This window comes from Stigmatopora argus, chromosome 12, assembly GCF_051989625.1.
Source record: "Stigmatopora argus isolate UIUO_Sarg chromosome 12, RoL_Sarg_1.0, whole genome shotgun sequence".
In the NCBI taxonomy this organism is placed as follows: domain Eukaryota; kingdom Metazoa; phylum Chordata; class Actinopteri; order Syngnathiformes; family Syngnathidae; genus Stigmatopora; species Stigmatopora argus.
The window spans coordinates 8,814,102-8,834,690 of NC_135398.1; the positions used below are offsets into that span (position 1 = coordinate 8,814,102).

Sequence of the window (20,589 nt, forward strand, 5' to 3'; positions counted from 1 at the left end):
TCGGAGGGTGTGGTTTTAGCCCGCGATTGTCAGCTCACGCCAGCTTCTCATTGGTCAGACACTGATGTCGAGTTCAACCCACCTGGCCGCAGGCACGCCGCGTGTTCCCAGAATGTGGGTTCTCCACGCGAGTTCGCTTCTCACAGGCAGAAGTCTCCTCGCCTTTACACAAACGCAGAGCGGACCACTGGACGTAAAGCTAGGTAAAAGTTGTTGTGCCACCCTCTAATGAACGGATTCGATCATAATTCTTAAATCGAGAATCCAACAGCCACAATAAATCGGATGTAAAGGTATCGACGCCCCCGCGTGCTGCAAATGTGCACTGCGTTACCATACTGGTTTGAATGGGAAACCTTATGTAATTCTGTCATGAGCATGCGGTTGATTTTGCTTTATCACTGGATCACCACGTGAGCAATTCACGTGGAGACAATCACCGACAATAGATTTAATTGACCTACTTGTGCAACGAGATTCAACCATTGACGCCGATAGGCATCCAATTCATTTGAACTGGGAGGACTGGCCGTGAATGCTCATTTTTCAGTGCACAGGACGACGATAGACGTCCAATTGGTACTAATGATCGTTGCCAGTTTCTCCCAGTCAAAATTAATTCTTCCTCCTTCCTCACCCACATTTCGTTTCTCAGATTTAATTAACAATATTGACTGGATTTCCATCAACTTCAAATTAAGCACAACCTATTATACAATTTATTTGCAATTTCTTTGAACATTAAATGGCTAATTACAGCAGCAGTTCTGAAAAAAAAAATGAATTATTTAAGCCATGCCAATGCAACAACACTCTTAGGTCAAAAATTGAAATGTGAACCTTGCGTTGTCCTTATTCTACAACAATTGGAAATGTCTTTGAAATCCCTGTTCAATTGGTGAACTAATAACGTTTTCTTTTTTTATCTTCAGATTTAAGAAAATTCTAGGTCAAGAAATTTGACGAAATGACAAAAAAAATGAGACTCCTTTTGCTTTCCTTATTCCTTTGCAACCAAGCTTTGATGAAGTACACTACGTACTCTTGGTCCACTTTATTTTGCTAAAATAATTATTGGAACGATAGCGTCACCACACTGCTATCCAAGGTATTGCAATTAGCTGCTGACGTGGAGGGTTTGATTTGTCTGCAGCCTGCAAGACAGGGTTGAAACCATGTTTTGTAGCTGTAATGTGCTTTTTGGGATGTAGCGTTCTACATTTAATCCTAATCCCAATCCCAACCACAACCCCAAAACCCAATTTTGCAGCCCCAAAATGACAGATTTTTAGACATGGAAGCATCTTGAAAAGGGGCAATTCTGTGCAATGTTTATTCATTTATTTATTTAGCTGTTTTGTCAATATTTATAATGGGATGGTCTATATCCAAAATCTGATCAAACATTTTTAGGATGCCACCTTAGAAAATAAAGGTTTCTCTGGTGTGACATCGTTTTTAATCACTTTGAAATTATCCAATAAAAGCTCAACAATGACTCACATATTGGATAAAATGTACACGTGTGTATAGCAATGAAATACAAACACTCGAGGGTGATAATAATTCCTTGCAGAGGTTAAATTTTACAAACACCAACAGGTGAGATTATGCACGTGTATCCAGTGAGAGTACAGAATACGTAATGTAGGATTAAAATGGCCATTTAGTAATCATACAGGAAATTGGACTACCTTCCCATGCGGATTTTTTAGTCTCCTGACTCAAAATCTGCCCTAGAAATTTTAGATGACACTGCATGTTAGCGCACACTTCAAGAAGGCCTCAGCAGATGTGTACATTGTGTATGCACTGTATAAATGTTTATAATTAGGTTAGAACAGCCATACTGTACTAAAAACAGTGACATCATTTGAATCTTTAAGAAGCAAGTGTGTTCATTTTGTAATTTTCTTTTCTTCCCACAGCAGATTTTGTCCCAAGTGGTGATCTCTTGATTTGTGTTGATCCTCCACCTGGAGTCTTCATGAAAATCTTTAAAGTTGCACCATCAGTGTCCACGGTAATAATCTTAAATCTGTATGAGCATTTATATCAAATTCATCCATTTGGTTTCTAGCCCACTGAAAAATGACCACTGTTTTGCTGCAGATCAAAAAGTTTCTGTATGCTGTCGCAGAGCGCCTCCCACTGGACAAAATGAAAAGAAAGACGCTCAAGCAAAGGTAGTTGATTTACCACTCATGTAGTCAGTCAGTCCTTCATAGTGTAAAAATTGTCTAGAAATATGACAATTTAGAAATAACTCTGAAGTATGGAAATGCTTCTTAGTTTTTCCTAAATTGAAATCAATGACTGTTAATAAAAGTAAACAAAACAAAGGTAAGTCGTAATGTCAATATGAAAAGCAAATACAAGATCGAAGGCAGTGATTAACAGTTCCTCACATAACTCCTTTTCTATGTAATCAGTGCTAGTATAGCATCATCTTGTAGAAAACACTGTATATCCATCATTTTCAAAACTGCTCTTTTTACTAGTAGCAATCTAACAATTCATAATTTGAACGCACTCCAAGTAGCAACATTATCGGTACACGGTCGATTGGTCGCCGGTCTTTTGGTCGCCGATCTTTTGGTCGCCGGTCTTTTGGTGGCCCGGAAGGTTAGTGATAATTACCATTTAAATCTTTGCTCAAATTCCCTAAATACAAACTGCGAATTACTATTTAGTCACACTTAATGCCCTAGTAATTATTAGGCTAAAGAAAAGCTCCAAATTTCCTGGACTTTTATTGTTTTTTGTTGGAGCACTTGTTAAGACCCTGACTGACGTAGCTTCTTAAAGGGACAACACATGTACATACAAACTCTTATACACTCACATGTCGGCTCAGTAAAACTGCTCATGGCCATTGTTGGCTTTTATTGATGCGTAGACCGTGTTGTTTTACCTTGTTTTGTCGTCGGTCTTTTGGTCACCCGTTGTCACGGTCGGGGCGACCAAAAGACCGGCGACCAAAAGACCGACGACCAAAAGACGGCGACCAAAAGACCGGCGACCAATCGACCGCACACGATTTGAACGCACTCCAAGTAGCAACATCTCAAGGTGCTGGGTCCTAGAGCAATATCATTTCAAAATAATCACCTTTTTTCTTGATGGAAAAAAAGGTCAATTTGTCCACATAAATCCATAAGTAAGCCACTTTGTTTTAAAAACCGCAGTTTTCAAATCGAGAGAAAGAGTAGCGTCTTGTAGTACGAATATTACGGCATATAAGAATCTACATCGGTACATTAATCGGTTGAGCAATTTTAATCGTTTGAGCAACGATCCTATGAAATTCAATCAATACAATACAAAACAATACTCCAGCTGTTAAGTCCCTGGATGCATTGTAAAACCTAAATATCCTTTAATGAATGTAATTTTTCAATTAGACGTTATTGTGTGCTTAACATTCAGAGTGTCGGCCAAACACTCATAAACCTAGGTTAAATTTATGTTCCCTGTCCTTTATTTGTCCCACAAGGGAAATCCATCTTCAACTATGCTGAGGTTAGGTCCCATGTTGAAGATAAAATTACAGCCTGCATGTCTTTTTTCATTGTCATGTTGGGCTTGGAGGACATGACCTGCAGTGCCTCCACCAGTCTGAATGTTCTCACTAGTAATTAAAGACATGTGCTGCAGCACTCGCATGCAAACTCAAGGCTTTGCTGGGTCAACTTGTGTCAGACTGGGCGAGACGGTTCATAGTTTGGGTAGAGAATTATCTGTCAATGACATGACATAAAAGCCTTTTTGTGGGGTCACTATGAGCTAATTTGTGGTGGACCGTTCCATTAAAGGTATAATAGCCTGTGATGTGTATTGTTGTAGTCTTAACAGCAATATTAATGTAATTAACAAGAAACTATGACTTAATGTTTCTAATTTTCTGATGTATTCCCAATGAAACTGATGAAAAAGAACCATCCTGAAATGCGCAAAAAATGCAATGCACTTGACCGATTGAAGTAGATAAAAGTAAAAATATTTTGGAAAAATAAAATCAAGAATTGCAATGATGTCTCAATACAATTTAACTACGCAAAATGTCATTAAAAAGGCAACGCAGCCTGACCTTTATTTAACTCAAATAAAACTGACCTGAAAACAAACTTATGAATTATACAGTGTATATACTATTTAGTTTTTTCTCACCAACAACCATCTTATTCGGTACAACACAAACACTATCTTTACACGTTAAAATGTTTATTAGATATAATTTTTTAAATTTCACATTCATCCTAGAAATGGCCCTCAGATAACGTAATACTCCCAACACACCTTCAGAGGGCAGCAGTCACCCATGTAGACGTTCTTGAGCGTCATTTGACCAAAATGAAATACACAAAGGCTGTTTTCCTCAGAAAGTTCCATTTTAATTATAAATTGAAACCAAAGGTGGCATTCAAGATGTTCCCCTCGGCTTCAAAAACACAAATCAAAAATTTTCACTCATTTTGATTGACATGGTTACATGTCAAATATGTATGATCTGTAATGAACTAGCTTGGCAAAACGGAAAAAAGGGCGTTTGCAGGAAATGACAGGCAGTGGACAAAATCATCCTTTAGAAGCAATAGAAAACATTGTAAGGTATTTTCATCTCTAATGAAAAAAAGGCACGTAACGTTCATCACTTTGCTTTCAATTCACGATGACCTTTCATCTATCCAGATATGAAATAAGATGCTCATTTTTTTGTGTGTATTGAGTGTGCTGTACAGTTTGTTTTTGTCAATATATACCAAGAAGCAGCGATGTCACATTCACATATTTTTGCACCTGATTTTCAGGTTCTGCCAATATTGAGTGCTGATCCAATAGCTCAGCAATATTATGTAGGAAAACAACAAACACTTTAATTGAACAAAACCATCTTAACATGATAACCATATGAACGGTTTAGTGCAGTGTTATGCAGAAAATAGTAAAATTTTTAAATATTGCTCATTAAAAAAAAAGATTACAAAACAAATTAGGTTTATATATCCTGATTTATTCTGATATAGAAATATTCATTTATTCATTCATTTTCTGTTCGGCTTATCTTTAGAAAGGTCACGGGGTTCTGGAGCCTGTCCCAGCCAACTGTGGACACCCTGAATTGGTTGCCAGCCAATTGCAGGGCACAATGAAACGAAAAACCATTTACGCTTGCACTCATACATAGGGACAGTTTAGGATGTTCAGCAAACCTAGCTTGCATGTTTTTAAGATGTAGGCTGAAATCCATGTACCCGGAGAAAAACCATGTAGGGATGGGGAGAATATAGAAACTCCACACAGAATGGTCGGAATCCATCAGGGTTTGACCCCTTGATCTCAAAACGATCCTGCCTATGCAAATATACAATATTGAACACTCCAATATTATTCTGTGACAACAAAAGATCTTACAAACACAGTAGCTTTTTAAATAACATTTTGAGTAGTTAAATTGTATTGATACATCATTGCAATTCTTGATTTTATTTTTCCACAATATTTTTACTTTTATCTACTTAAATGGAGAGCTGTGTTACAGATAAACTGTCCTTTATTGGGTTCATCAATATTTTACCAGCAAAAGAACTTCATAAAGGCAAAATTAAATAGACGAATCAAGCAAACATGTAGGTACACAGACTCTGCATTCTGAGGACTATATATAATAAATACATTCTAAAATTTTCCACCAAATTTTGACCCTTTGAAAATGACGTGATCGGAGTGGGAAGATCTTTACATAAATGGCAGCCCATTTTTTTTTACTTCAATGGCCACTTCATACTGCTCCAAATTTAGGTTTTGCATTCATAGATCTCCATATTTGATCTTATCAGCAACTGAAATAATGCATGGCGTAGGCCATCCCTATCTCGGCACCACAGGACAAGAGTCTAGTTTAAAAATGAATAAGGCTGACAACACAGTCGTCGCTATTTCAACTGCCAGCGTGTCCTGTGTGACTCATCAGGCGAGCTGTAAATCAGGCGAGGAAGAGCCTCCAGGGATTGTGTCGCTCCAGAGCTCCTTCAAAGCACTTCTATGCGGAACGTCAATAGGCAAACACTTTGCAATAACACTTATTGGCACCGTGGCGCTGCAAGAAGATGGATTGTTCTCATGAAAATCAACAGGCGAGCTATTGCCACTGAGATTGTTGCGATTTTTGTGGGCGCCATCATCTCGTTTGTGTGTATGTGCACGAGGGCAAAGGCAGAAAGATGTGAGCCATCATGGGTTACATTTAATCCAGGCTCCTCACTCTTTGGGATAATAACTTTTTTTTTCTCCGGCTCCATTCCGGGGCTTGTCTGTCATCTTGACACGGCAATATCTTCCAACTCCACTGTTTCATAGTCACTTTCATTTATTTCCAAATGCCATTTCACACCCTGCTGGCTTTAACTAGGTATCACACCAGGAGTGGGCTGCAGATTCAATTGAGACAACAACATTGCCGCCCCCCGCCCCTTACTCCCCAAAATGAGTGAATATTGTAAGTGGCAGACTTTATAGAAATGAATTTCTTTTTCTGCGTTTTCTTGGCGAGGATTTGTGTTTGTCATGCACTCTTGAATTTAAATAGGATGCCGACAGCCTTTATTTTGGCTTGTCGTAGAGCCTAAAGTTTTGTTCATGAATTGGTTAATCTGATAAATTTTTAGACAAACATGGTGAAATTTTCAGTTTTAAAAGTGTCAAAATAAACTTTCAAAATACACTAATTCATAAATCTAATTATTATTAAGTTTCTATTTTAGTTTTCATCTCTTAAAAATGCCAGAATAGAAGCCTATTTCCATTCTTTTATTCATTTTTATTTTTGAACATACTCTGCCACTAGTGTGCGATACAAAATATTTTCAAGCATATTTACATATATGTACGTATAACAAAAAAAATCCATATTTTCAAAACTAACTACATATTGCATGTCATGTTGGTTGTATGAAATTTTTGGTCTACCAATGTATTAATCGGTGCTAATTAGGAACATAAGCATATCGTACAAAGTAGAAGTAAAACAGGAATAATGTCAGTAATATAAAAAACTCTTTAAAATGAGTTTGTAAGTCAAACCTATTATTATAAAAATGACCAAGGACAGGAAAATACAGGAATTTGGAAATTTAGTATGTATTTATACATAGATATAAAAAAAGTTCTTACACAAATGTTTCATCATGATGTTATTCAAATTTTTATTTTGGCCTTTTTTTCAACCCAACTTGTCCTTTTGCTGTGCTCCTGAGTTTTATATTTCAGTGTTGTTAACACTTTAATGCTTTAATATAAGGCTTAATTCAGCATAGACAAGTGCAGCTCTATTTCAAGGTAGTAAATGTGCCACAAAAACACCCCCAAACATTCTTTCAGCCGGTTGCCAGCCAACCCTGGAGCCCATTCTCTCACATAGCTCCCAAAATGTCAAGTAGCTACTCCAACATTTTCGGGGGTTTTGTTTGTATATACATCTTGTTAATATTTCCACGTATTTTTCTCCCACAATAGATAGTATGAAGAAATCAATGTCAAGTCATTTTAGACTTTCTTTCCTGAATTAAAGACTACAAGAATTTTTTTTACAGTTCAGTTAACTCATTGGGTGCGATGGCAGTGATACACTGTCCATCACCATCAATGTCAGTGACTATATTAAAAATGTATGTGTAGAAAACTGAACATGAACATGAAATTTTTGTCCTTCGTTGAAGCATTTCATCATAGCGTTGATAAATTACACTTTGTCAATTAGTGTAATGAAGTGTACACACTTAAATGGACAGACCACAGCTTTGTCATGCGCATCGCAGCGTAAAATAAAAAAATTAAAAACTTGTTTAATAATTTGAAATAAATACAGTGAATTTTTCTGATGTGTAATAGCGGAGAAAAATGTAAATAATTTCCAGTATTTCCCAGAAGTGGCTGCACAATGTGAGGCTTTTTTTTACACTACTAGTACTATTTTATCTAATCATATGAAAGTATCCTGTGATTGGCTGGCCACTGATTCAGAGTCCTCTGCCTGGTGCCCGTACTTAGTTGGGATAGGTTCCGGTACCCCCGTAAGTGGTTCGCAAAATGAATGTTTTAGTGGTGTTATGTATGTACTTCAAGTTATATGAGGTTTTCTCAACTCAATGCATTTTGGCTTTTGGTCATGGTTAACATGATTTGCTGCTCTTCACACAGAGCTTCAGGAGAAGAAACTGAATTTGAACCTGGCATGTTGTTGGTGTCTAAAGGGCTGGTCTTTGAGTTTTTCCAAAACTGCTCATATTGTTTCTCATGCACGACCATCTCTAGAGTTGCAGAGAATAGTGTGAAAAAGAGAACACAACCAGTGACCAGCAGTTGATCTCTTTGATGCCAGAGGTCAGAGGAGAATGGCCAGACTATTTTGAGCCATTACAAAGGCAGCAGTGACTCAATTAGCCAAGTTTTACATCCACAATATGTAGAAGAGCATGTCTGAACAAACATGGCATATCTTGACCATACCGCCCGCCACTCCTTTCACATTTCTGTCTAATTAGAGGAAACTGAGGCTACAATTCATCATACCCTCAGCAAAATTTGACAGTAGAAGATTTGAAAAATATTCCCTTGTCGGATAAATTTCAATTTCTGCTGAGAAATTTTTATGGTAGAGACAGAATTCGGCACAAACAACGAACGCATGGATCCATCCTCTCTTGTATACACAATTGAGGCTGATAGTGGTAGTGTAATGTTGTTAGGTTTATTATCCTGGCACACTTTGGACCCCTTAGTACCAATTAAGCATCGTTGCAATGCCACGCCTGAGTGTTGTTGTTGCCTACGTCCGTCCTTTTATGACCACATTCTATCCATCCACTGATGGTTACTTCCAGCAGAATAATGTACCGTGGCATGTCATTTGAATAATATCAGACCAGTGCATTAAAAATGACAATGACTTCACTGTATTCAAATGGTGTTGTCCACAGTCACCAGATCCCAAACCCCTAGAGCACATTTGGGATGTGGTGGAATGGAAGATTCACATCATGAATGTACAACCGTCACATCTGCAGCAACTCAGGGATGCTATCATGTCAATATGGACCAAACTCACTGAAAAATGATACTGTAACTTGGTAAATTTACATCACAAAGGATTAAGACAGTTCTGAAGGCAAAAAGGGTTCAACTTAGTATAAGCAATGTGTACCTGATTAGGTGGCCAGTGAGGGTATGTGGACCATACGTAAAATGTATCTGAATAAACCTAGGTTGTGTGACGCGATTGCTGTCTCACTCCTGATGCCTACAAAACAGCGCGTTGGCAACTGGGCAGTCAGCCCTGCTCTTTAGCTCAAATTTATTTCAATGCTTCTTGGGACAGTGTCATAAGACTGTCATAGTCATGACATGACATCTGTCATGAATATGAATGAATGCCTTTGACAGATGCCATTTAATGTCATTCCATAAATTGTGTCACTTTTAATGCAAAGTTGACATTGTTTAAAATGTCTTTTCATTAGGGATCGGGTAAGGCTCCTTTGGTTAGGACACTGATGAGCATACATTCATTCATTCATGACAAGGGTCATCTCAGAATTATTATAAGTGTCATGACACTGCATTCTAATGAAGTGTTCATCAACTCTTAAATATGTAAACCCGCACGTCTGTTCATGTGTCTCGCGGCTGACATTCTTCTCCAGGTGTTGACAAGAGAACCTATCATTTTGTAGTTTGTGAAATTTCACCCAGAACCGGCATGATTGGAATATTTCCTAAAAGTTTTAGTCCAATTGTGCCCGGAGTTATCACACAAACCAAGCAAAGTCAACAAACGTGAAGATTTTGCCATGTATTTATTCTTCTTCAGTAATTGCCTCGCTGACACCCTGGGGGGGGCTCCATATGGTGCCGCGTGCGTGCCGCCGTGCCAGTAGGTGATCCCGCCCGTGGCTTTGTGGGCGAGCGAGGCGTCGGCATCCCTGCCGCCTCGCCGGTTGACATATCCTAGCTGTTTATTAAGAGGATGACAACTCTATCAAGCTCCATAAGCGGGCCCTGGCGCACAGGAGTTCTTTTGTTACTTTCAGGGAGGGTGTCATCAATCTTGCTGCCATGCTACTCTCTTGAGCTGTTGATGGCAAACACGATTTCTCTCTTTCTGCCTGGCCTCTCTCGCCTGTTGAGGGTAGCAGGGGGTGGTGGGTTCAGGGAGAACGGGAGGACTTTCCCCAAGAGCGCCTTTTCTTGCCAGGCGACAGAGCGGACCACTCGGATACCGGCGGTGGATATATGGGTCCGTGTAATGAAAAGTCGCTGACAGGACCTGCTTGCTCTGTAATGAAGGGACCTGTGAATGGACGCGTACATCCTTTGACACCTCCCATTTCCCAAAACATCCATCTCAGCTGTTTTTAACCTAAAAGGTGTATAAAAAAAAAGGCACGGTGTGACTTTTTTTAATGAAACAGCTATATTGACGCCGCACCTGCAGTTTCTAAATGAATCACTGGCTCTGTGCTTCAAGCGCGCCGCCACCGTGCGGTGCCGCTCAACATTGAGCGTGACTCACGGAGATGGACTATGATGTATGTACTCACATCGGCTGAGGTCACACACTCCATAAATGTCTGAGACAAGCCTGATATTTTAATCTCTTTTTAGTGAGGGGCTGTTGGGCCTTTGCCCAATCAATAGAGGCCGATGGCTTTGCCAAGAAATTTCACTGTTGCTCTAGTGCTTTGAGCCCGTGACTACAGGCCCGCATAAACCTACACTGTCGTTAGTTGGCCATAGAAAAAGGTATATTAGGAGTATGTTTTAGTCATTTACTGGATAGTTTGTTGTTACTGACCTTAAAGTGTGTGGGTTACTTGAGATAACCAACAGAACACCACACACATAGCAACCATATCTCTAGCAACAATCATGAGTCTCCTCCCCCAAACCAGATGTTTATGATACCACCCAGGCGGACCTTAGAGAAGCAAATTGTGCTGGTGTGTCACGATTTACAAAGACTCAACAAAATATTTACTCCAGCAACAGATTGAGCATCAGATTGTTTCCTGATTTCCTGTATTGTCTGAATCATGCAGTTTTCATGATGGATTTACAAATTATAATAGTTTAATATTTGACATTTACTGATTTGGCTCAGCATTCTTGGATGCCATGGATGCGTAGTCTACTCTACACACTTCAAAACGAGCTTTTTAATAGATCTCATTTATCTCTTAAAAAACACAAACTATGTTGTCCTCCTCTGAATTCAATGGCGTTTCAAGCCACCGTGAATTTCCCTTGTTTTTTGTGTGTGTCACAAGTACGTGTTTTCTTGGACACTGCAGTGCACAACTAGTACTTATTATTAAACAACTCACCGACTTCGATAGTTTAAGTACTGTCAATCGTAGTATAAAGTAAAACTGGAAAAAACTGCTCTATAAATTATATGTTGTAGAAAATGTGTCTAAAAAGCCTTTACAAGAACTCAAATAGGCCAGTTTAATTCTGCAGTCGTTGGAGAAGGTGTCGTGCTGCGAGCTTTGTAAACTCCCCCCGCCAAAAATATCACCACACGCTCTTGCTGCTAATTTGTTTTCCAAGCCTTACCAAGGCGGCGAATAATTGTCTGTGAGATATTGTTTGTTCAGGTGTTCTGCATAATTGAATTCTATATTGAAAGGACTGCAGATGAATGCTGGTGCGAAAGCAGCTTGTACTTTGTAATACATTTTCTTTATAAATTCACTGAGCGGTGCAGAATAATTTTCCTCTCAATAGCGTCCGGTGATGATTGCCTTGCATTAATTGTCCGTCCGGCGTATAAAGCATGCATGTTTTTTTTAATTTCCAGACAGCTCTACTGGTGTTCACTCGTTTGAAATTAGAGTCCTGCTGTTGGAGCTTTTGTGCAGAACCCCTTTCACAGATTATATGGCTTCCTCTTGTTGCTCCAGGAACTGTCGCTTTGCACATGATGACCTTTTGAGACTCCCAGATTGATTTTACGCATCCATTATTCCGCCGAAAACCCGCCTTTTGTCGGCCGCCGCGCTGTGAGCTGGGTGCTGATAAGCCCGTTAATGTGTGTTGCGCTGCCGCCTTGTCCGAGCGCACATGTGGAAGTCATATAGCGTCCGGTGGGACGCACGTGTTGACGGAGGCCCGTGATGCATTTGATCATAGTTAGTCTTGAGGAGGGTCTTTGCTGGGTTCGGTTCAGCAGCCTCACTCTGACCTAGTGCCTCAGCTCAATCAGTCACCTTGTCCTCCCCTTGACTCCTCACCCCGTGATCCCTCGTTCCCTCCCCGGCAGACCCAAGAAAAACAAGCCGAGTGCTTAAGACCCCTCTCTTTTGCTGCCTCCCACTCACAACCTGGTCTGCGTACAAATAAACTTGCCATCCGTGGTTGTTAACAAAGGTGAAAAAATATCGTGGAGGCCCATACTTGGGTTTGTTTGTCTAAGCGAGTTGGGAGGATTTTGTTGATAGTCCTGAGAAAGGATTTGGGTTCATCCAGGTGATACTCAAATCACTAAGTATGGCACACATGATGGCTTCCTTTAAAATTCATAGAAAAATTGTGGGATTTCTGCTACACTTTAATTACCAGGCTATTTTTGGGGTTTATTTTGAGGGATGCAAATCTGAGGAAATGGCAAACAGTTGCATGAGTGCAATTGATCCAAATTGCAAGGTCCTATGAAGTGTTTGTCAGCTGAGTTTTATTTACTTTATTGACTGTGAGCAAATATTTAGTTGAGGATCGCCAAATGGTTGTAGGAAACTCACAACCAGAAGCAGCTAAAGAAAAAAGAAGTACAGTACTTCCTTCATGTGGTTCCAATCCTACATAAAAACTGAGTTCTAGTGCTGTTTCTATCTTTGAAAACATTGAAAACATTTTCATTTCAGAATGTTGACCGATGTTCATGAACCTAGAACAAGTATAGTTTGTTTGTGGGTATTTCCCACTTCATGGCATATTGTCGAATTATGCATAGACAATAGACATATTATATTTTAGTCAACAAATCCAAGAAAAGTAAAAAGACGCACGGTGCTGTTTTGTCTATTTTCTGATTTATAGACTTACGTAATGATAGGAATAAATGGAGACTTGTTGTTCTTGGATGGGTGTCCCAATGTGACTCATACGGTGAAGCTAGTTAGTGATTTATTGAATGTAAAAAAAAAAGAAAGTTCTCTTTTGGGGCGATTTGCTGGTTTGTTGATGAAATTGTCATTCTTGGATTTTTCCATTGTGACTTGAGTGGTGAAATAGTCGAAAAATTTATGTATGAAAAGTAGTGGGGGAAGATGCCAAAGTTCTGTTTTGGGGCTATATATAATAAGAGAAATCAATTCATCATTTTTTGGATGGGGGAATTCTTAAGTTCCTGGAAGAGAAAAATAAAGAAAGAAAAAATAGAATCATGAATTTACGCACATCTTTTTCCCTTTGCCCATGTGAAATTAAGTCAGCAGATTAATTTCTGGTTCAATGGAGCGTATCGTTGGAATTTAACATACGTGCTTCATTCTAACACGGGCAACATTTTCATTCAGTCAAATGCCGAAATCATGAATTTCTCCCCCCAAATCTTAGCATTAAACCTGAATAGTTGTAGACAGGCCTATTTATTCCTCTATGCCTTGAATGAATGGCAGAAAGGGGAACAAGTAATAACCACAATGTAAAAAATGGTGAAACCCTGTTTGCACCTTCCCTTCTCCTTTTATAATTATTCTGAAATATATATATGCCACCGCTCCACAAAATTGAACAGAAATCATTTATGTAGTTTTTCCTAATCCTCATAAATCAGTCAAATTCAACGCTGTTATCTGCAGTTGTTCACGTCTTTAATAAAAGTTCTTCCCTTCACCAAACCAATGAGTTAATTCTCCCGCTCTCCAATAATAACTGCGTATCTCTTCGCCAAAGATGGGTATGCGTCTAAATGCGTGTGTTCAGCTTCTCGCTCTAGTAAACAGTGACAAAGATGTTATAGAGAAGTGTGACAGAGTTCTATTTGCCATAACTGACATCTTCATCCCATCACTTTGCTTGTTTTGAGTGTGTGTGCACTAAAAAGTGCCAGCATCTGTGGAGTTTCCAGACGGATACACTGCAGTGGAGTGGGGATTGGTAGGATTCCGACAAGGCCGCGGCAGCGCAGGCAGGTGTAGAAAAGAGTCGTGCACAAAGGCAGTAAAGGGAAAACAGAAAAAGGAACAGGAGGGAGGAATTATGCGTTAAAAAAAACAAACAAACAAACAAACAACAGCTTGCCTCTTGCCGTCCTGTATTTCAGCTGTTTTGCAGACCAGCTGCCAGATTCAAAGATCAGATTGGGACGACTATGCATCGACTATTTTGAAATACACATGTATATGCCATCCGTATAACTGTTGCTTAAAGATCAGTGCATTTAGTTCAGTGGAGTATTGGACTTCAATTGCTGTAAGTAGAACTGAAACATGATCTTTCACTGACAGCGTTGCCAGTTTGAACCGATTTGACATCTATTGCAGTCAAAATAATTCAGCGACTAACATTTTGTTTACTAGAGCTTTCCCATATCCGATCATGTGTTCGGAAATAGGCTCAGTCACGTCACTTCTTTTTTTAATTTCTTATATAAATTAAAATTATCCAGAGGTTTATTGCAAAAAAACACATGTATACCATATATTTTATGCTATATATTTATATCTACACTACAAACTGTAGAACAAAGAGTATATAAGTCTAGAAAATCACAATCAAGGGCGCTCAACCAAATATGTAAACATTATTTGTTCCTAAATTTATTTTTGTGCTTGCAAAACTGATTTGCAAAATAAAAAAATAAAATAAAAATTAAAAAAAGGCTTCGCTAACAACTCTCTTACATGCCTTTTAATGTTGAATAGCTTTTTTCAAATTGGAAAAAAAAACATTTGTATGTGCTATTTTTTCCCTGCTTAATACATATTCTGAGGTTATTGACTTTTGTCAATATATAATTTTGGATAATGACCATGTTGTTTACAAATGATATTCCAGCAAAATGACTTTTTTTCATATGTTTATATAAGTTAAAATACTTTCTAGTTTCTTAAATTTTGAGCATGTGACCTAAAACTATATTATAAACTACAGTACATAAATCAAGTTAAAAATTGTTTAAAAAAACTTTTTTTCCCCTCAACACAACATTACCTGAACAATACACACATTTTATTCTCTTAGATATTGCCGTCAATGGTAGCCAATGAGTTAAAGGCAGAACCGTGTAGAAGGATTAAATACACTATTATGTCTTACAAGTACCGTATTTGGCTCCAATAAAAACATCTTCATGTCAGTGAATGGATGGTTTACAGTCTCGGTAACGCCAAGTCAAAAGGGGGCTATTTTCCAAGAAGGCAGTTTGCGAAGGCTTTTCAGTGGCCTGATCCCCCCCACCCTCTCTCCCTCTCTTTGTCACCACTATGCTGTGTTTCCTCCCATCACCGTGGCAACCACCGCCGTCGCACGCCATTGTGTGCGCATGTTTGTCCACAGCTCAAGGTGTCGCCTGTGCGGTTTAATGGACCTCCCAGTCCGCTTCGCCGTTGGCCTCAAGCTGAGCCCAGCTCCAGCCCGAGGGGGTGTCTGTGAGCAGGCGGGCAAAGAGGATGCGATAGGACTGATAATGGCCGCTTTGTTCTATTTTGTGTGTGTGTCTGTGTGTGTGTGAGACAGCGCTCCTGTGGACCAGGAGACGCCTGGTCAAACAGAGACACACAAAGGCCACGGAGGCGTCTGGCTCTTTCCTCACAGCGCGCTGCCAACATGCAGCACCTCCATCAGCCGCTCTGAATTAAAACCCCTCGCAACCTTTCACACGTATGGAAAAGCTCTCTTTCACTCAGTGGGAACACTGACATTTGCCTTTTGATGAATACAAAAGATTCTTTTTTTAATTCCTCTTTCGTCTTCTTTTTTCTCTTTGGTGATTGCACCAAGGTCACGTACGACATTGCAATCCGTGCGTGGGATCTCTTCTCAAGGGCAGCGAAGTTATTCACTTGTAAAAAGCAACACAGGCATTACATGATTCAGTCAAGCTTGAGTGAAGAGGGATGCTTGTCCACTTCTTTGGCAAATGGTGCGGTTTGCTTTCAAGGATTTTTTTCTCTCACTCAATGGACCAAAAAAAGTGTGACTTTCTTGAAATGAGGGCAACTTGCAGTCCATTATTGTAGTTTTTAAAATTCATTTACTTCCATTGGCGGCCAAGGACGTCCAATCCATTTGAATTGGCAGTTCAATTAGTCCATGAATGTGTTAAGAAAATGGGTTGTTCATACCGTAAGATAATAAGTGACACCTGCCAGTAATAGCACTGGGGGAAAAAAACTGGGAATGCCATGAAATAATCTCCTGAGACGTTGTGCCGCATTTTGTCATTCACCGGCCGGTGTTTTAACCTTTTTAACACGGCCCCTCAAGGAAACGACTGGGGTATGATTAGGAATTCGTTAGCAGGCTTCTATTTTTATGCTGATGACACACTTTCCCCTTGGAGGCGCTCAGTGTTGCTGGCTCGTGACTTTCTCACTGTCTTTTCCAAACTAGATCAGCTGTTTCCAACCATGCGGGGACGTGACACTGAGTTCACTGACTTAAGCAACTCCCCTCTCATCACAAATCTAGTTACTGGCCCTCATGAGCTTCATTGCAGCAGAAGCTGACAACCCCGGTGCCACAACATTGGTTACACTTGCACAATTTAACTCTCTCAATTGCTGTTAACAGTGATAGGCTTATGGTCTCTTTAAACTGAGAGGTACTGAGAGTGAATCAGCACAGCCATCCCCTCCCAGTTCAAATCGATTGGACAAAATATTATGTAGGTACAATCGTTACAAAAAATATCAGAAAACCAAGAGCTTGTGTACCTTGGAGATGCTGGTTGCCATATAAAGCCACAATAAGACAGCTAAAAAAATTAGGGCAATACTGAAAGTGTATATTTTCGGCAGCGATAGTTCATCTTTAGGTACATATAAGAATATATTTACGTCTCGTTGTGAAACTCAACTTATTATATTATATTTTGTGTTGCGGGTGGAGATGGAAACAACAAATTGTCTCAAATCAATATCATATTCCTATGGATTATGAGACCATTAGTCAACTAGTGACATAAAATAAAAAAAATAACTTGCCCTTCCCCTGGGCAGTATGCCCTGCCCCAGTAAATTTAACAACCGTGTAAGTCCTAAGCCCCTTTTAGACATATTTCAAATCCACTAATTTACAAGTATTTACCCGATAAGCAGCTGCCATGGACATTAGCCAAAACTACACCAGCTAAAAGCCTTGTTTGGTTTGTTTGTTTGATTTCCATATCATTTAGTAGGGCAGCTAGCTCGCATGCTAAGCATTTTTTACTGTATACAAAAAAATAGACTACTTTCCTGCTACTCCACTTCTATGTGTTCAATTCATTCAGTTCACCGATTGTTAGGATGGAAGAAAATAGAGGCAGTGTTCATGTTCCAATTTCCTCCACAACACTCACAAACCATTTTTCAATAAAACAATTAAATTTATTGGGAAAAGAAAAACTAAAATCCTGGGCGTCACAATAATACATTGAAACTGAAAAGAACATAGTGCGCAAAGATGCCATACGCCAATGATGTCACTCGGTAACAACTAGTTTTTTTGGCCAACAATAAAATGGATCAAAACTTTTTTGGGGTTTATTTTACAGGCAAAAAAGAAAGGACTATGGTTGTTAGTCAGCAAAGTCCAATCTATCCAATTCAGTAAGGGATAGTGAACCTTTTAAAAGTCATACAGTATGCACTGGAGGACACATTTGTGTGTCAAGTGAGGATTCTTACTACCCACACAAATCTAAATGCCTTTTGTCCAACCCGTGAAATAGCTTTGCAAAGGCAAACCTTTTCTTTTACTTAAAACACTTTAATGAATTTTCATTAGAGCCAGTGGTGTGAGTTGTAGAAAATACTGTGTTCTGAAAAAGTACATTCCCTTTGTGGCTGCAGCCGTCAGAATTGGTCATGCCAACTTTCCCTATTGATCAGCCAACACAAAGCGGACGCACAAAACAAACTGATTGTGCTTTACAATTTTCCTAAAATTACATCTATTTGTCCATCCCATCAGGTCGGGAGCAGATTACAATGTGTCGACATGCGCTTGCTCCCATAGGTGGATTGGGGTGTGTGTGTGATGGGCTTCAGGTATTGTGACCAGGCTGGCGGGCTGGTGGCCCCGGGCCTCCAAGTGCTGCCCGAGAGAGAGGACAGTGGCTACATTTGTTTCCCATTGAAAAGGATTATAGGTCTTGACGGCCATGATTAATCACCCAGAGGCAGGCATGTGAATACAGCCGGGGAAAGGTTCAACTTTTTAATTCATCCCACACACAATCTATTCAAAGCAGCTGTTGGCGTCGCATTCCCTCATCTCCCGGCTCTTTCTTCTCGCTGACCATTGCCTTCCACTGTCGTTTTTATGGCACACATAATTACCTGGGGATGCGCGCTTGTTGTAATTGTGCGGGTGCTTGGACTCAGCCTGGGTCTATGTATATTCTTTATGATTGGAGATGGTTTCCTTTTCATCTTTGCTATAGAATAGTTAATTGACTTTGTTAATGCGTTTGGGGATCAGTGATTTCTCAACAAATGACCTTTATGGAGCCCAGCGTGTCACATTGTTTATGATACGAGTGTGTTCCCAAGCAACATTTGTGTTTGTGTGTGTGTTGATCCATTGTGACCTTTTCCTGTCTCAGGTGTGTTTGGCGCGGAAAAATATTCCTCTCAAAGCTCCTTTTCTCCCCTCTCCCCTCCCCTTTTAGTAACACTTCAAATTCATATGCGCCTGCCCGCTGCGGCGGTCGCTGACAGACAGCCGAAATCTTTGGCGCTTTGAATAAATTTCACATCTCGCCATGTTCATATCCACTCATATGAGCAGGCCTTCTCATTAAGACTCAGCAGGTTATATGATGGTATTGCCGGAATCCCTGGAGCAAAATGAACAGGGACAGCTACACTGCTTAATGCAAGGTAGCCTAGCAACAGATAGCTGGGTGACGGTGGAAACATACCCACATATTTATGTTTACATGAGAGAATGATTTGTGTGTCAGGCTGATGGATCCTAATGTTCCCCCTCTCCCCGGGGCTTTTCTTGTGCCGCACGCAGGCCTGACACTTACCCTGAAGGACAGGCACCACCTTCCCCGACGTGCATGAATACTTAATACTGTTAGACTGCATTTATGCAAAGAATGAAAATGGCACCAGACAAGATGAAGGAGGAGTGGGTGGGGGCCTGGGGATCTGAGGGCGGGGGCTAAAATGCATCAAAAACGTGACACACTTTGCGCGGTGAACAAGCGAGCAAAATGACACTGGGGAAGGCCCGGCGAGCAACAATGTTCTTATTGAAGACACATACGTGTCGACAAACGGGTGGAATTTGAGAGATTTGCAACATTGCTACCATGGTCTGTAAAGGGCCCATTATCGGGTGTTACAAAGATTATCTTGCACGTTGAGGCGTTTTTCCTAAATGCTAAGTGTTGAATTTTAAAAGTCTTTGCTCATGTGATCAACATTAATTTAGCTGACAATTCTGTTGATATATCTGAGGAACAGCTACAGCTATTTGTATTCATGTCGATAACATTGGCGATTCATTCATTCATTTTCCGAACAGCTTATTGTCACAAGAGCCGTGGAGGGTGCTGGAGCCTATCCCAGGCCACTATGCACACCGGGTGTAGAGCACCCTCAATCGGTGGCCAGCCAATCGCGCACACACACTCATACCTAGGGGCAATTTAGAATAGATAGAATATTCTTCCAAAACGTGTAGGAAGAAAAAAGAATAATGAGTCTTTTTGTTCGAGAACTCTAAATTGCTCCTAGGAATTTAAGTTAAGTGTGAACATGAATGGTTGTCTGTCTCCTGTGATTGGCAATTCAGGGTGTCCCCTGCCTCGTGCCCAAAGTCAGCTGGAATGGGCTACAGCACCCCAGCAGCCCTTGTGAGGATAAAATGGTTCTGTCAATGAATAAATGAATGAATGAATATGACCAATGATGTTTTTTTGCCGTAAAACCCTGCAATGGTTATCTTATTTGCCCGGCCTCTGCCCTTTTGTCGAGTAATTAAAAATGAAGAATTTTATGTATAATCTTTTCCTGTTTCACCTTCTTGCCACTACGACAAAGTAAATTTCCTGAGTACGGGGTGACTAAAGTTTAATCTAATCTAATTCTTATCCAAACAATATAAACATTTAAGAAGGTAACAAGTACTTTTTCACGGTCATGTATGTTAAATCTAGATTGAGTCAGGCCACCGACGCCCTAATTATCCCTAATAACAAGTAGAGCCACCAAAGTATTAAGGCTTTATAAAATGACAGTAAGCTCATTTTTATTTGTACTTACAAATGACCAATTTGTTAGAAATCATTGTCTTGTCCATTTTGATTTCTCACAAGCTTGTAATAAAAAAAGTGTCACTTTCCTCTCTATGCAGCACAAAATAAACAAG

General features: G+C 39.8%; 1 protein-coding gene across 3 annotated transcripts in view; it reads left to right on the forward strand.

Moving 5' to 3' along the window:
- The first annotated feature begins 46 nt into the window (after window positions 1-46).
- LOC144085289 (pre-B-cell leukemia transcription factor 1) overlaps window positions 47-20,589 on the forward strand; it is a 92,261-nt gene continuing 71,718 nt past the window's right edge. For 2 of the 3 annotated variants that reach the window (XM_077614384.1, XM_077614387.1), the window contains exons 1-3: window positions 47-203; window positions 1,929-2,023; window positions 2,113-2,186. The gene's annotated coding sequence lies outside the window, so the exon portion shown is untranslated. The remainder of the gene's footprint in view (window positions 204-1,928; window positions 2,024-2,112; window positions 2,187-20,589) is intronic. The other variant, XM_077614385.1, reaches the window with a different exon arrangement.